General features: G+C 48.2%; 1 protein-coding gene across 1 annotated transcript in view; it reads right to left on the reverse strand.

Moving 5' to 3' along the window:
* TTC16 (tetratricopeptide repeat domain 16) overlaps positions 1-17354 on the reverse strand; it is a 547992-nt gene that overhangs the window by 154475 nt on the left and 376163 nt on the right. The window lies entirely within an intron of this gene.

The raw sequence follows: 17354 nt of genomic DNA on the forward strand, positions 1-17354 counted from the left end.
AAAACATGGATACTGCATTGTCCGTGCAGATGTGGACCACTCAAATCTTTCAAGCCACAATCCCTGGCTTGAAAGATTTGAGCGCCAGGAAAATCGCCAGAAGTTCCAGATAATTTATGTGAAAACCTGAAGATGATCCATCGTCGGACAGGGGCTGCGCAGAAGTCAGTCGTCCAAATATAGATTCACATGAATACCCTGTAGCCTTAAAAAAGCTGCAATGACTGACATCATCTTTGTGAAGACACGTGGCACAGAGCTGAGACCAAAAGGGAGCACTCGAAACTGATAGTGCTCCTCTCCCAGGGAGAACCGCAGATATTTCCGATGCGGGCTCCAGATCAGGATGTGCATATATGCATCCTGAAGGTCCACAACGTGGAGACAGTCGCCCTTCTGAAGAGAGGACTTTATTTGGCAGGGCGTAATCATCTTGAATTTCTCTTGGGGAAGAGAAACGTTGAACTGGGAAAGGTCTTAAATGGTGCGCAAGCCAGCCTGGTTGGGTTTTGGCACTGTAAACAGACGAGAGTAGAAGCCCTCCCCTCGTTCCACTAGAGGAACGGGTTCTACAGCCCTGAGATCTAGAAGTTTCTGGACCTCGGCTCTGAGGGAGGGCGTCCCCGACTGCTGAAAGGGAGGATTGAAGGCTGTGGTAGTGGGGAGTGGCAAGCGGAAGCCCGCCCGAGCGATGGACAAAACCCACTGGTCGTCGGTGATGGTTTGCCACGCCTCCAGATGAGACAAGGTTTGTCCTCCCACTGGAGTCTCGTGCAAGCGCCATAAAATATAATTTTGCAGACTTTTCGGCAGAGAGACTACGTGTCCCTGAAGTGGAGGCTGACGACCGAGAGAAAAACCAGCCACGTTACGAGGATCAGTCCTGCGCGACCTGCGATCGTGGAACCCTCTAAAGCCTGCAGAGGATCGAGATAGGGACCCAGATCTGTGACCTTTGACTGGGGCCTTCACGAGCAGTGACAGAGACTTGACAGTTTGCGTGCTCACCTTAGTCTTGTTGAGCTCATCATCCGTTGAAGAATGAAATACCTCTGTACCATCAAAAGGCAGGTCCAGAACTTTATCTTGGACCTCCTTCGAAAACTTTGTTGCATGAAGCCAAGTCTGATGAGAGGTGTCCACCCCCTTCATGAGGCCACGAGCCGAGGTGTCAACATGGTGAGCAGCAGCCTCTAGCATATCCTGTGCCAACACCCTGGCGTTTGACAAGGTGCCTTTAAAGTCTTCTAGCCTGTCAACAGGAATGAACTCCTGGAAGTCAGGCCAAATCTCTCCACAGTTTCATATTTGCTGCCACCAGAATGAGCTCTCTGTTGGCCTGACGCAATTGCAGCACCAAATTGGCAAAAATCTTCTTTCCCAAGGAATCGAGCAATTTGTCCTCCTTGGACAGAACTTGAGTCGCAGCTGCGGAAGACGCAGAGGCCGGCTTGGATTGCAGAGTGGCGGCCGCTACCACCGTCGAGGACGGGAGCGGACATGACGCCAAGGCTATTTCCTCGTAGGTGTGAAGCCTGTAACGGGCGTCAATCCTTTTATTAACGTGCAGCCCGGTGTGGGGTTTTTCCCAGACCTTGCGGGCCTCGACCAGGACATCCCTTTGAAGGAGCAGGCCAGTACGCTCCTGTGGAGACAAGGTTAGCGCCCCCAAAAGCAGCCACTCTTGCGGAGCGGGTGCCTCAGGCACTGGTATGTCAAGGAGTAACATCATGTCTAGTACCCGGTCGTGAAATGCCCGGACAGAGCGGGGCTGGTCCTCAATGTCCTGATCTGCCAAAGGGTCATCTAGAACAATTTGTGCTTTGTTTATATTGAAGCCTTTGCATTATATTTGTACATATCTATTTACTGTAAAACTAAGTAAGCCTTGCAATCTCATACTGTCGTGCCCTATTACCCCCGAGTCTGGTGCGCGTAATAAGTGAATAAACAAACAAATATCAGGGTCCCCCGGCTGAGACGCGACCGGCGTCAGATTGACATCACGCTCTGCCGGAATCTTGTCCACCGGTGACCAGGGAGGCAGAGACAGAAGAGCCGGGGGAGGGCCGGGCAGCAGAGGAGGTGCTGCCGCCGGGGCAACAGGCGCCGTGACAGGAACTGTCAGGGCAGGCAATGGAGTCTGAGGGCAGATTTCTCTAAAAAGGCCCTTACAGTACTCCCTCATGGGATCAGAGTTCATTAGACTATGACATTTCCCAAAAAAGGCATCCTCTGCCGAGACCTTAGGCGCTGGAGTTGGCAGAGGCCTCTCATGAGGAGTATAATGTTATGATATATGATATGATAATGATATGATATGACCCCATGAACGCAGTGAGGAGGGCTGCAAAGAGGGCCCGCCACCAACCGGATCTACATAGACCAATGGGGCAGATTTAGGAGGAAGTGAGAGCGAATGTCGTAGTGGCATTCGAGCATGCCAGTCAGAGGAAGGGCGGAACGGATTCACACTATCGCGTGGAAAAGGTTGTCTGCCGTAAAGAAGGTTCCCAGCACCCGCCGTCGATAGCATGGGTGTGAGGGAAGTATCAAAAATGGCCACTGTACTCCACACGGGAAGGCCTGCCATTTTGTGAACATCTGAGGAGAACTGCGTCACATGTGAAGATGAGGCAGTTGAAATTTTAGCCTTGACACAATGATCCTCGGCAGAGTCATTACTATGGGGCCTTGGATGTTTACTGGAGATCCTGTCCCTTGAATTAGCCTCCAAAGGAGGAACCTCGGCTTCGCTGGTAACGGAGGCGTTACAGTCGACGACCTCTCCCTGTGCCCCCTCAACAGAACCAGTACCTCCGCGAGCGCGGGAAAGTTGAGGAATACACCTCACCGACAAGACCTTTACAGGCCTCTCAGTTCTGTTGGTACACACCTTAGCCTTGTTAAGAGGAACCTCGGAACAGGACTCTGTCTTAATAGCTCCCTCGAGAGGGGCCTCGAACCGTGGTTCAGTACAGAAAGCCTCAACAGAGGGCTCAGGGCGCACCCCGGTGCCTGTGTGGGAAGCTCCAGACAAGGAGACCTCTGAGCGAACTCCGGTACCCAACGCCTCAGCACGACTATGCTAGTTATTAGCACCTGATCGGTGAACCTCAGATCGTGATCCGGTATAGGCACGCCCCTCGCGGAAACCCTTGGAGAAAACCCTGGTATGCCTATTAGGCCTACGAGGCACCTCAGGGATAACCCCGGCAGCAGAGCTTTTGAAGCCCTTCCCAGACCTGGAGGACCCCGGGAAGGAGTCCCCCGGCCGGGGTACCCTGAAAAGTAAGGAACTTACTGGGTGTCTCTTCTTCCTCTCAATGAAGAGTTGGAAATGCGATGGAGGAACCTTTTGGAAGATTTCCTCCCACCTGCGAAGACGACGTTGAAGTGCCCGGACCAAAAGGGAGTCGCAGAAGAAACACGAGTCCCAGCGGTGATCTGGTCCCAAACACTCCAAGCAGAGAGAATGGGGATCCGCGCTAGTGAAGCGATACTCGCAAGAAGAACAAGTGGCAAATCCCAGACGCTCCGGCATAGACGGAGGACTATGCCACCGCAGAACCGGAGCAGGAGAGAAGGACAACCTGAAAGAAAAAGGTCTTCCTGGTGATGCAAGTGCGTCCAGCTCCGACCGTGCAGAGAAAAAGAACTGAAGGGCGATGCCCGGGGCAGAGCTAAGGAGGGCAGGGTTACGGCTGCGTGAGGTACCCCGCGCAGAAAGAGAAGAATTTGATGCTTTTTTACAAAAGTGCTCCGGTCCCGTCCCACAGGAAAGAATGACCCACAAGTATGGAGGAAAGGGGACGGGACGTAGGAGTATTATGGCGATGTGACCGTGTGGCCAATACGGGGCCAATGTGTCACACAGAGGAACCCCATACCACTGTTGTAGTCATTGTGGATACATATGATTCCCATTGGTGGCTCCCTTGTGACTCATTTCAAATTATTCCACAGTTTCACCATTATAAACTCTGATACTTGACAGGGACTCGCATGTCCCGATTTTCTACTGATCACTGCATTGCATAAATCAGTATTACTATTACCACAACAATATAGGATTCCTGGCTGGGCCGTCTTCATTGAAATTCTATTCAAGAAAATAGTTGGGACAAGACGAATTCCTTCCTCATGGCAATCGGCGGTGGTTGTGCATATATTCAAAAAAGGTGATCGTTCCGATCCAGCCAAATACCTTCTGATTGCCTTGTTGGATGTAACAGGTAAGATCTTTGCCTCATTTTTGCAGAAAAGACTGGCAAAGTGGGCGAGTGAGGCTAACATCATCGACGATCGACAAACGGGTTTCAGTAGTGGCGTTGGGGTAGAGCTAAACCTCACCCTACTTAATCTTTTGAAACTAGAAGCCCTGAAAAATAAGACAACTCCTTACTTGGCATTCGTCGATCTATGCCAGGCGTTCGACAGGGTAAATTGGGCATCCCTGTGGAAAAAACGGGCAAATTGGAAGTGTCCTGCTGATCTCCTGCAGATACGAATTCAACTACACTCCAAAACATTGATTAAAGTAAGATTGAATGCCAATGGGGAACTGTCCGACGATATTGTGACAGAGCGAGGGGTCAAGCAAGGATGCCCATTGGTGGCCTTAATCTTCAAACTATACATTGCTGACCTGCCAGAGTCATTTTTGGGTTGTAACATCTTTCCACCAAAAATTAATGGTCACCTGATTAGCTACCTAACTTATGCAGATGATGTAGTCCTGATGTTTCAACACAAATCGGCATACAATGTCTTCTATCGGACCCAGAGGTCTACCTAAAGACTAAAAACATGGAGATCAATGTTGAAAAATCTAAGATTCTCACTTTTGGAGTCCATCTTGGAAATGGAGGCAAACATTTCAAATGGTTCTCGGGTGGGAAACACGTTGAGAGAACTGAAAAAATTAGATACCTTGCAATCTTCTTTAATAAATTAATAAGGGAATGGGAATGGACCGAAGAGTTGAAATCTAAAATGTCCAATCTCTCCCCACAAGGTGCTAACTACACTGTGGGAGTCATTACGAGTATGGAGGTAGCCATGGTGCTATTAGCGCCATGGCTACCCCCATACCGCATAGCATGTCCGGGTTCCCTGAATGGGGAAATACCGGGCAATTCCAACCTTGGAGGAACCAGTATTTTCCCATTCAGGGAACCCATCCGTTAATAACAGGCCCGTTGTAAGCTCCCTGGTCCTTTAGCGGCTCCCACTAAGGGCGTCTGGTAAAACCAGCCGCCCTTAGCGGGACCCGCTAAAGGACCTCGTAATGCGGCGGTAAAGGGTTAACAACACTGGCACCCTTACCGGCCCCATTAACCCCTTACCGCCAACCTCGTAATGAGGCCCTGTGAGTTTGGTAAATTCACACTCATGCCGGCTATTTTGTTTTATTGCCAAAAAGTGGTTGCCGCAATCACCTTTGGCAGTGAGGCCAGACTTAACATTGATACTGAAATATGGAAGTTACTAGAAGGCCTATATTGGAGGAAAGTGCCGAAAAAATGTCTCAGTCACCTCAATCCATATGAGTTAGGGCTACAATCTCTTGGCGCATCAGTTCTATGGAAATCTTTTGCACTTTATAGAAAAATGATAATGCTTATATCTGCTGCCCCATATACGATCCTGAAAGAAACTCACAATAAATATTATAAAGGACTGTTGAAAGAATGGTCAGCAAAAATAATTAAGAACCTTGACCATGTGGGGGCCTTGGTTAAACTACTACAAGATAATCCAAGTGCGGTTAAAAAAAAAGGTGAGCTACAGCAACTGGATAACAACCCTCAATAATAGACTGAAACTAAAATTACGTTTACCACATACCAATGATGTCCGTGCAGTAAATCAGGTTCCGAGGTATCTTCAACATTTTCCCTCAAGATATCATTGCGATTAGTTTCTGCGGATGCGACTGAACCAATTACTGACCAATTACTTTAAAACATGACCACAACACTGTCGATAATTGTTGTCGATTTTGCCACGAACATGTGTAATCATTACAGCACTTAGTTGCTGAATGTCAATCTTTAAAGTCAAAAAGAACAGTGGCGTTGGGGAAGTATGCCCCTTTAAGCGACAATATGAATGATTGCTGGTCAGCACTATTGTTACGGAATAACTTTATGCTGACCTGTGCCACTGTTGATTACCTGGACAGACTTTTGTTACCGAGATGACCGTTTTAAACTGTAAAAGTACTCTAAAGTGAGATGAACTCTTGATGCCCCTATGGTTGTGTTGTCTATCTTATTTGCCACTGATGAATCTATAAGTTGTAACCCCGGCTTTCTTTTTAATTGCCCAAGGAAATGCCTGTTGTTTTAAGAGAAAAATGAGAGTTAGGAAGATGGGAAAAAAACTTTGTTTTGTAAAACGTATTGTAAAAAACGAACGCAAATAAAATAAAAAATAAAAATAAATATGAAATTTCAATTCCTGGGGTAATTTAAGCTTGACTGCAACAGGATTTAAAATGTTCTCAATAGCAAATGGACCAATAAACCTTTGGCGAAATGTGTTTCTTCTGTTCAATCTCAGATGCTTGGTGCCCAACCAAACCAGATCTCTCACCTGATACTCAGGACTACCTCTCCTATGCTGGTCAGCAAAGCGTTTCATGGTGTCCTTGCTTCCTTGTGCAGTATGTTGTGCACGTTCTAAATTCTTCCTCATCACCCGAATTCTTTCTCCTACCTCAGGGCAAGAAACATCTACAGAGGATTCATCTCTGAAAAAATGAGGGTGATAACCTTGATTGCAAAAGAAGGGAGCCATCTGAGTGGAATCCTTGGTAACATTATTATAACTGAATTCTGCCAACCAGACAAAATCAACCCAACAATGATTAGAACACAAAAAACACCACACAGATTATTCAAGCTCCTCAAGGGATGATATGCTGAAGACAAATTTACTTAATTCTTTACAAAAAGCCCTCCAAAAGTTTGATACAAATTGAGACCCCCTGTCTGAGATGATTCGAACTGGTAAACCATGCAATTTAACTACATTTTGCAGGAAAGTGTTTGCCAAACTTGTTGCTGTGACCGCCCCCTTGATAGGAATTAAATGTTCTGCCTTAGTTAAATGATCTACTACCACCAAAATGGATGTACACCCCCGATCTTCAGGCAATTCCACAATACAATCTAAAGATATTATATGCCAAGGGCGTGGAGGAACTGATAAAGGATTCAAAAACCCAGCCGGTTTACTGTTTTCACCTTTGGCTTGTGCACAGACCTCACAGGTTCTCACAAAATTCAGCACATCTGTCCTCACATCTTCCCACCAAAAATGTCGTCAAATGGGTTCCAAAGTTTTTCAGTAACCAGGATGACCTGCTAAGGTAGTCTCGTGATATTCTTTTAAAGCCACTTCTTTGATTTCAGCACTAGACAAATAGAGACGAGCATCAACATTCGGCAAGCCATCTTGAATACGTCTGATGGTATCTCCCCGAACCCTTTCCTGCATTTGTTCTAAGGTCCTCCAAGGTATTTGCTGTCTTACCATAAGTCCAAAATCCAACTTCTCAGTTGATACAACCACAGCAAAATGTTCTGCCAAGGGAGCTGAAAGATCTTCTTCATTCTTAAGACTTCCCAGAAACGAGGGCGCTAGAGACCCGAACAAGATGGCCGCTCCTCTGTGAGCTCCCGGAAGGCCTTCATATAAATCCTTACCAATCCTGAATTTACCGGTGGTTTAACTCCTCAAAAACTGCCTCCAACCCCCGACAAGCAGGCGGAGAAGAAATCAGCCCGGTATCAGCTGATCCAGGAGGCTCAAGGCAGCCTAGTGCCGGCCTGACGCATAGCAGCGCCATGGTGGAGAGGCAAAGACCCGCGGGCCTGGCGGCGTCCACCCGCCCCCCTCAGCCCTGCGGCGGAGCTGCAATAACAGCCGTGCAGCGCCGGCAGACCTGCGAACGAAGGAAGGCGGGCGGAGCCTGCATCAATCACCGCGGCTGCGCCCTGGCACCGGCCCTCCCTGACAACACCGGAGGCCACCCTGGTGTGAGGCCCTTGGGGAGCGGGGGAGATCCGAGGGCCTGGTGACTCCCATCGGCCCCCCCGACCCTGCAGTGGAGCATCCGGCGGACCCACGGGCAGGCAAAGCTCGACAAAACTCCTTGTTGACTGCCGCAGACGTGGTGGAGATCTGGACCTGTCCCCAGCCGTGCTGGGAGCTGCACCCGTGAGACACAGCCGGCCCATAGGTGCAGCCCACGCCTCAGACGCGGGCCGCGGGACTTGGATCCGGAGGCCTCTGGGGAGAAACAGAGCGCGCGGGCCAGCGCCCCCCCCCAAAAAAAATAACTAACAGTGCAGTGCCTGCCGGGGCGCCTAAGGAGGAAAGTGCCAGCAAAATCGGGCAGGCGGCCGATCATCCCCACGTCCCAGCTGAGACCTGCTGCATAACATCCCAACACCACAGCGGGACGTGGAAGCAGAGGGCCTGTGACTCCACGGAGTCCATAGAGAGTCTCCACACACCCCGCCAGCATCTCCACTGACGGCGCCCCGAGACCACAGCTGCAGCCAGCGGCAGAACGGCACCAAGGAGAGTCCCAGGCAGAGACCCCAGGTACGGCGCGTGCGGGGGGAGCTGGGCCAACATACACAGCGAAAAGCTGTGACCAGTGCTGCCCGCAATCCAAGAGCGGGTCCCGCCGACCCCCCCCCCTTCCGGTGAAAGACTCTGCTTCGGCAACCCAAAGGCAGCATCACCACCAGCGCAAACACACCTCTGGCTACGAATAATTTGAACGCGCTCACGCAATACAATGCAGGCGGCCAAGCAATCAGCACAACTGCCCCCACGCAAAGCGGTGGGTCACCAGCATATAGTCCCGCTGACGATACCCCTCCACTCTTGGCATTTCTGGGGACACCTGCCGGGAAAGGAAAGCAGAACACGAATCAACACTACAGGGTAACAAAGTGACTTGCAAACACCTCTAGAGGCGCGGAAACCCCAATAACTTGGGCAGTCCCCCCAAAAACAAAAACAAAAAAAACTCACCAACCTGCACCATCCACCCACCAGGCTCCCCAAGTGAGCGACCAACAACAATGCCCACACGTTTGCACAATGGGGAAAACAGACAAACTGCAAAGCAAACTGAACTTCGATGCCAGTATGTCAGCCAAAACGCCAAGACACAACAGCGAACCCGACTCACCGCCACGCACATCAAACCATGAAGAAAGAGACCCTCAATCGCTAGACATAAAGGCACTCCTACTAGATTTGAAATCAGGTATCAACAACCTCGATAGCCAACTGGATGACCTCTCTTCCAAAGTGGATCAAGTGCAACATCGGCTAGATACCCACAATGAGCGCCTAGAGAAAGCAGAGCAACGAATCTCCAATCTCAACGATGGAGTAGCAACCTTGACCAACAGGGTGTCATCCCTCGAGGCCCAAATGAAAACAGCCAATGCACGAAACGAAGATCTTGAAGGGCGTTCCAGAAGGAACAACCTTCGGATAATAGGGGTGAGGGAGAAGCAACAGCAGGACAAAATGGAAGACTACGTGGAGGAGCTGTGCAAATCTCTCTTTGGGCCAGAAACACTCTCGCACCTATTTGTCATCGAGAGAGCACACAGAATACCGACATCCAAACCTGTTCCCGGGGCACCACCCCGACCAATAATTGCAAAATTACTTAGTTATAAAGATAGAGACGCGATACTTCGAATGGCTAGAGAGAAAGGTGAACTTCAACATGATGGCGACACTATCCGTTTTTTCCCCGACTTCTCACCAGCCGTCCAGGCGCAAAGGAGGTCCTTTACACACATTAAACAAAGGCTCCGCACCAATCAGATTCCTTATTCAATGCTGTTTCCGGCTCGACTGAGGGTACAACATCAGGGAAAGACCCAATTTTTCCAGTCTCCCAAAGAAGCAAGCATTTATCTTGATCGAGCAGGCTGCCGCCCACCCGAAAATAACCAAGCTCGCGCCCAAAGAGAAAGAGCCCAGAGGAATCCGCCATAGACAAGCAGAGGTAACGGAACGCAGCCCAACATGAAGGTAACACCACCGGTATACATAATTTAGGGTTCAACACCCTGAGGCCACGCGACTTGGGAGGCTCCAAGCGCCCCTAGCGCAGCAATATTCAAGTTCATAAGTTATATGTTCAAAGAAAGGGGAATCTTGACAAGCAAGTTGGGGGTTGCTCGCGAAGGACGGGAAGGGTTTTCGTTTAAGTTGGGAGTTATCAAGTTTTACCGAGCCTGTGGCTCACCACATGTGCCGTCCAGGAAGGGACCGCACCCGGACCAGCGCCGCTGCACCAGGATCCTCCGCCTCAGCCATCCAGCTGCTATCCGCAAGAAACCGCTCGCACGAAAAGATAAAAAGACGGCACTTTCACAGTAGCTACGTGGAACATTAAGGGGGGCAACCAGCCAGCGAAAGTGAGAAAAATGACACAGTACCTCCGCTGACATAAAATCGACGTAGCGTTCATTCAAGAAACCCACCTACGGCCGACGACCGAACACTCCTGGGTGAAAGACTCGGGAGGCCACTGCTATTTCGCATCCTTCTCGTCATACACCAGAGGGGTAGCAATTTCAATCAACAAGGCAATCAACTTCAGACTGATCACCCAGGAAAAAGACACAGAAGGCAGATCGCTCTTGCTGCATGGAAAAATTGACGGGGAAGAAATTACCCTAGTGAACTCATACGGCCCAAACACAGACAGCCCTAGCAATTTCGAATGGGTAATGACCCATCTAAACACGTCCAGACGATCCACAATCATATGGGGAGGGGATCTCAACACAACCCTAAACTCAGCCAGAGATAAATCACACAACGCGGCGACGGCCCCAACCAAGGCGAGCCTACAAATTAGCGAAATCTTCAAGGCCTATGATCTGGTCGACATCTGGAGGCACAAAAACCCGAACTCCCGAGATTTCACGTTTCACTCCTGGGTTCACCAAACTAGCTCAAGAATTGATTATCTTCTAGTGTTCGCTCATACTCACCTGCAGTGGGGGGATTGCCGTATTCTACCGAGAGCTTTATCGGACCACTCCATGGTGTCACTAGAATGCAACACCACACAAGCAATCAAATCTAGGCCCCCATGGATATTTAAGTCCAGAGCGCTGCAGGAAATTGTCTTTCCAGATGAGCTCCGGAAATTACTGATCTTGTTCTTAGACATCAACCAGGGGTCAGTGCCCTCAGTCGGGACACTATGGGAGTCACTGAAGTGCTTCACCAGAGGGGTCTGCATCATGAAAGAAACCCGACTCAAAGACCTCAAAAGAGCGCTGTCAATTGACAATAACTCAAAGACGCTAGCAGCAATCAAGAAGGAGCTGGAGTTGTTCCGTGGCACAGCCAAAAGAGAAGTGAAATTCCTAGATAGAAACCACAAAATCCGGCAGTACGGCGAGGGACAGCGGCCTGGTGCACTCCTTGCGAGGCTCATAGCAGGCGACAGAACACCTACTGCAATCGACTCAGTACTTGACCACACAGGGAGCACCGTCCACTCGGCAAACGACATTGTCGAAGCATTCCGCAGCTTTTACCAAGATCTATGTGACTCGGACTACTCCGCCAACCCGACAGAGCTGCCACGTTATTTAGACACAATAGAACTATTCTGGGTCAACCCGGAGCTCAGGGAACCACTAAATGCCCCCATCACCACTGAGGAGATCCTTGAGGTAATTAAGGAGCTGCCTAATACCAAAGCGCCGGGACTGGAAAGCCTAACCGGCAAATTCTACAAACACTACACTGACCTCCTGACCCCACTGCTCCTACAGGTTTATGACAAGGCGCTGTCCAATGACCAACTACTGCCTTCACTGTACATGGCCAACATAATTCTTCTGCACAAACCCGGTAAGGACCCAAGAGAGTGTGGCTCGTATCGTCCGATTTCATGGATAAATCTTGATAATAAAATCTTTGCAAAAATACTAACCAAGAGGCTAATTCCCCTTATGCCCGCCATGGTGTTAGCAGACCAGGCAGGCTTTGTTACTGGAAGAAACACCTCTTATGGAATACGAAGAATGTTTGGAGCAATGGAAGCCCTCGAACCAGATAGTCAGGCAGTGGCAGTACTACTGGACGCCGAGAAGGCCTTCGACTCGGTCGAATGGCCCTTCCTCTTTACAGTCCTGGAAAGGATGGGCCTAGGTAAGCGATTTATACAGTTAATCTCATTACTATACAAAAAGCCAACATCCAACATCGTACTGGGGGGTCTCCGTTCGGCTGACATCCAGCTAAGAAGAGGGACCAGACAGGGCTGCCCACTCTCTGCACTCCTGTTCGCCTTGGTTATGGAACCACTAGCTTCCGATATGTGCATGCACCACCTTCACAGAGGCCTCTCATTCGGCCCACACAAGATGATCATTTCACTTTACACAGACGACGTAGCCCTGTTCTTACAGAACGCTAGTGAGAACCTGAACCTGGCAATGAGAGCAGTAATACAGTTTGCGCGCTTCTCAGGCCTGAAGATCAACAACAGCAAATCAGTGATCTTTCCACTCACCGCCGCCACCACTGAATTCGCTGACGACTTTGGCTTCCAGTGGCAACACTCGCATATCAGGTACCTTGGCATTTACATGTCCCGACAGAAGGAGGAGGTCATACGTGACAACTATGAAACCACTGCAGCCACCATCCAATCCAAAATCGACAGGTGGAAATCCCTACCACTCACTCTCTGGGGCAGAGTATCACTAGTGAAAATGATTATTCTCCCAAAATTATTGTATCTATTCTCAAACATTCCGCTGCTTCTTACACAAAAATTTCTGCAGCACATAAAAAGCATGGTCCTCGACCTTGTCTGGGCTGGCAAGGTAGCTAGAGTTGCTTACACCACACTAACTCTGCCGACACGACAAGGAGGACTGGCACTCCCGGACCTAGAACGTTACTACTGGGCGGCCCAAGCCCAGTAAATCAGCCAATGGTACGCCACGGAGTTCATAAGACCCCATGTACATATAGAGAGGGCACTGGCGACACCGCATCTCCTTCGCTCTATAATCTTTGGACAGTTCCCAGTCACCCAACCATCCATAAACCCCGTTGCTACCACATACTCAATTTGGAGAAAGATTGCTAAGGACAGTAACGTCACATCCAGATTCTCTCCTCTTCTTCTGATCAAACACATCCCCGGAATTCCCATCACAAACAAAAAAATATTCCTGCTCTGGTCAGAAAAGCTACATTTACACTCTATGAACGATCTTTTCCAGGAAGGCACATTTTTGACCCCACAACAAGCCCAAGAAAGAGGAAGCAATAATGCCCTTGATATTTTCATTTATTTCAGGCTTAGACACTCGCTACAGGCGGTAATGCCGACCTTCCCGCAACAATCACCCACCTGGCTGTTTCTTCATAATACAATCCAAGCCCAAGGAGACGGGCGCCTAGTAACAAACATCTAGAAGGCTCTCCTCAGGGAACAGAACCCGCCTTGCCCAAACGCAAAAAAATGATGGGAAAAAACACTGGAAAGCATAATTCCGGATGATGAATGGACCTACACGCTAAGGCTCACTCAAAAAGTAGCGATTAACTCGAGATTCAAGTTGATCCACTTCAACTTCCTCCATTAAATTTATCACACACCAGCAAAACTACACACCCAGAGAGACTCCATATCAGCAGAGTGCAACAGATGCGGGGCACCTGCAGCGGACTTTCTTCATCTGGCATGGTCCTGCCCTCAGGTGGCCTCTTTTTGGGGCGCAGTATTTGAAAGAAACTCCGCAATAGTAGGAACAGAGCTCGTTCTTGAACCAAAAATGGCGCTATTGGGCCTGACCCAGACGCTACCGAATACAGTGAGAAAACTGACAGACCTACTGCTAGTCCTAGCACAGAGAAGAATTGCATACAATTGGGGCAGGGGGCCACCACCATGTCTGGAGCTCTGGTTGAAGGACATAACTCACTCCCAAGATGTGGAAACCGACTACATCAAGACTCTACCGCTACACGCGCGCCCGCCAGACATCTGGGGTCCATTCGTCTCATACCTGCTTTCAACAACTGACGCTTTGGACTCACAACCTTCTCCCTCACCAAGAGACTCAAATTGCAGTCCGATACACAACGAAAAATCCTTGAGGACTACACCACAGAGATAATGTCCGGGGCACAAGGACACTGTCTAGTTTGGAGAGCGGGGAGGGGGGCGGCTGGGGGGCTAGGGGTGACTTTGTCTTTTCTTAATGGCCGGTGCATGGCCTTACTGTTTTTTGGTTTTGTTTTAAGACAAAATGGCAATAAAGAAAGTTTAAAAAAATAAATAAAGACTTCCCGGAAACTGCTGAGAAAGTGCAATCGCCTTACCATTTTGTCTTCCTGTTTTGAAAGTGATGACAAAATCAAACTCAGAGAAAAACAAAGACCACTGAAATTGACGTGGAGTGAAGGTTTTGGCAGATTTCCAAAAAAGCAAATTGCTATGATCAGTGAGAACTGTCACTGTATGCCGTGCACCTAAAAGGTAGTGTCTCCGTTCCTGAAAAGCCTTTTGAATAGCTAATTGCTCTCGGTCAGTTATGGTGTAATTCATCTCAGCAGTAGTCAACTTTTTCGAAAAATATGCTACTGGGTGCAACTGTCCAGTAATCTGATGTATTTGAGATAAAATTGCTCCCACTGCGACATTAGAAGCACCGGCTTCCAAATAAAATGGCTGATCAGGATCAGGATGAATTAAGATTGGACTTGCTGTAAAATTACTTTTTAAAACCTGGAACGCCAATTCCACTTGCTCCGACCACTCGAATTTCTCTCCCTTCCAAAGTAATTTTGTAATAGGTGACACCTTCAATGAGAAATCCTTGATGAACCACCGGTAAAAATTGGCAAATCCCAAAAATCTCTGTACTTCCTTTACACATGTTGGAGAAGACATTCTGAAACCACATGAACCTTGCGAGCGTCCATCTTCAAACCCTGAGGCGATATCACAAACCCCAAAAATTCAACCACATTGGTATGAAATTGGGACTTTTCCAATTTAGCAAAAATGTTATTGTCCTGTAATTTTGATAAAACTCTCTTCATATGTTACTTATGCACTATTTCATCTTGTGAGTAAATCAAGATGTCGTCGATATAAACAATGACAAATATGTCCATATATTCTCTGAGGACCTCGTTAATGAAGAATTGAAACACTGCCAGGGCGTTGCATAAACCAAAGGGCATGACCAAATACTCAAAAAGTCCAAATTTAGTTTTAAAGGCAGTTTTCCACTCATCTCCCCACCGTACCCTTATGAGATGATGGGCCCCTCACAGACCCAATTTGGTGAAGATAGTGGAGCCTTGAATTTTGTGAAGCATTACTGAGATTAACGGGAGAGGATACCGGTTCTTGATGGTAATATGGTTTAGGGCCGATAGTCTATACAAGTTCTTAATGTTTTGTCCTTCTTAGGTATAAAAAAGAGTGGCGATGCTGCCGGAGACTGAGAAGGTCTAATAAATCCCTTAGAAGGATTTTCTTCTAGATAAGTTTTCAAATGCTCATTTTCTTTTTCCGTTAAGGCATAAATTAGACTACAGGGAATAGCTGCCCCTGCTTCCATGTCTATTTTATAATCGTAAGGTCGGTGAGGTGGTAACTCCCCAACCTACAGGACAGATTCACCAGAACTCACGCCACAAGACAAACAAGACTAGCCAAAACCAATCATCTCCAAGTACCCCGATTTAAACTTGCCACCATAGGCGGAACCAGCTTCCCAGTCAAAGCCGCTCAACTGTGGAATGAACTACCCACCACTGTGAGGCTAGAACAATCTTTTACCAAATTCAGGCAAAATGTGATCAACTGGTTGACGACAACAAATGTTAAATGAATGCATGAACTTGCTCCCACTTGCCTGTTACCTGTCTCATGTATTACATGCCTGTAACCGATGACCTGCAACTTGTAACCTGTAACTGTGCTCCGAGCTGTATATCTTCTTTCCTTTTGCGCCCTTATACTCCAGGGTCCGGTGCGCATAATAAATACTAAACAAACAAACAAACCTCACCCTCATCAAAACACTCCAGTACTTATCATAACACCTGGGCAACAGCCCCACTGCTGCTCCTATACATGTTTTCACAGTGCCACCCTTGGCCAGTCAAAATGCTTCACTGCCTTCTTCCTCATTGGTTGCCAACAACTCCTCACTGAATTTGCTCTCTCTCTCAAAACAATGTAAAGAACAACAATGTAAAACTAAACTGATTGTCCTCTTCTCCCAGTCTACTGACGGATTATGTAAAGTGAGCCTGGGCATTCCCAAAATCAACAACAGTTGAGGTGCATCAATCAATTCAAAAGCCAGTTCCTCCCCATGTCCATCTACTGTTTCCAAACACAAAGGAACTGTGTCATGAATTATTGGTCCTGAAGAGAGTTGTGTACCATCTACTGCCCTGACCTGTTCTGGGCTTGTCTCTAAAGTCAACAGAATTCCCAATGACTCAGCCAAACCCCAATCCATAAAGTTTCCTGTGGCTCCTGAGTCCAACATAGCTGGTCGTCTACCCTTAATCTTTCCTGCCAAGAACAAGGATGCATTTAAGGTGATGTGCTGAACCGCAGACTGTACAGAATTTGCAACAAGTTGAGGGTTGGGAGTTGACATAGGTGTCTTGCGATCTATTCTAGGACAATCCTTCAGTAAATTACCTGCTCTGCCACAATACATGCATAAACCTTCGCTGACTCGTTTTTCGCTCTCCTCTTTGTAATGCACAGTATGAGATTCATGTTATAAATATTTTTCAATTGGTTGTGTGTCCTTTTGTATAAGCGAGGTCACCCTGATCAATTGCCTTTATACAGTTCCTGTGGAACCTGCCTTGATTTCAAACCTGCTGACATTGAGGTCTGCTTCACAGGAATCCATTAGTAAACGCTGCTTGCAAAGCGTAATTTGCAGGCAATGTTTACCTGTACACGAGATGGCGAGGGAGCATAAGAGCGAACTCGCCTCAATTTTAATCTTTCCTTTTACCCTCTACCTTGTGAACGTTTTAAAATGCAAGCAGGGTACTGCACAGCCCGTGAATGGTAAGGGTGGTGGTCCACCGCAGGCAATTAACGAGGCTGTTGAAATGACAGCAGTGCAGGCTGTTCCTGGTGAGTTGGAAATGGAGAGCAGGAATGGAAGAGTACAAATAAATGCCTTCTTAGCTTGACAAATCGGCCACGTACTGCCAGAGAAAGTACACATGGTGCATGATGTGATAATATTACTGTGGGCAAGGGAGTGGCA

This window comes from Ambystoma mexicanum, chromosome 8, assembly GCF_040938575.1.
Source record: "Ambystoma mexicanum isolate Mex_15411 chromosome 8, UKY_AmexF1_1, whole genome shotgun sequence".
Classification (NCBI taxonomy): domain Eukaryota; kingdom Metazoa; phylum Chordata; class Amphibia; order Caudata; family Ambystomatidae; genus Ambystoma; species Ambystoma mexicanum.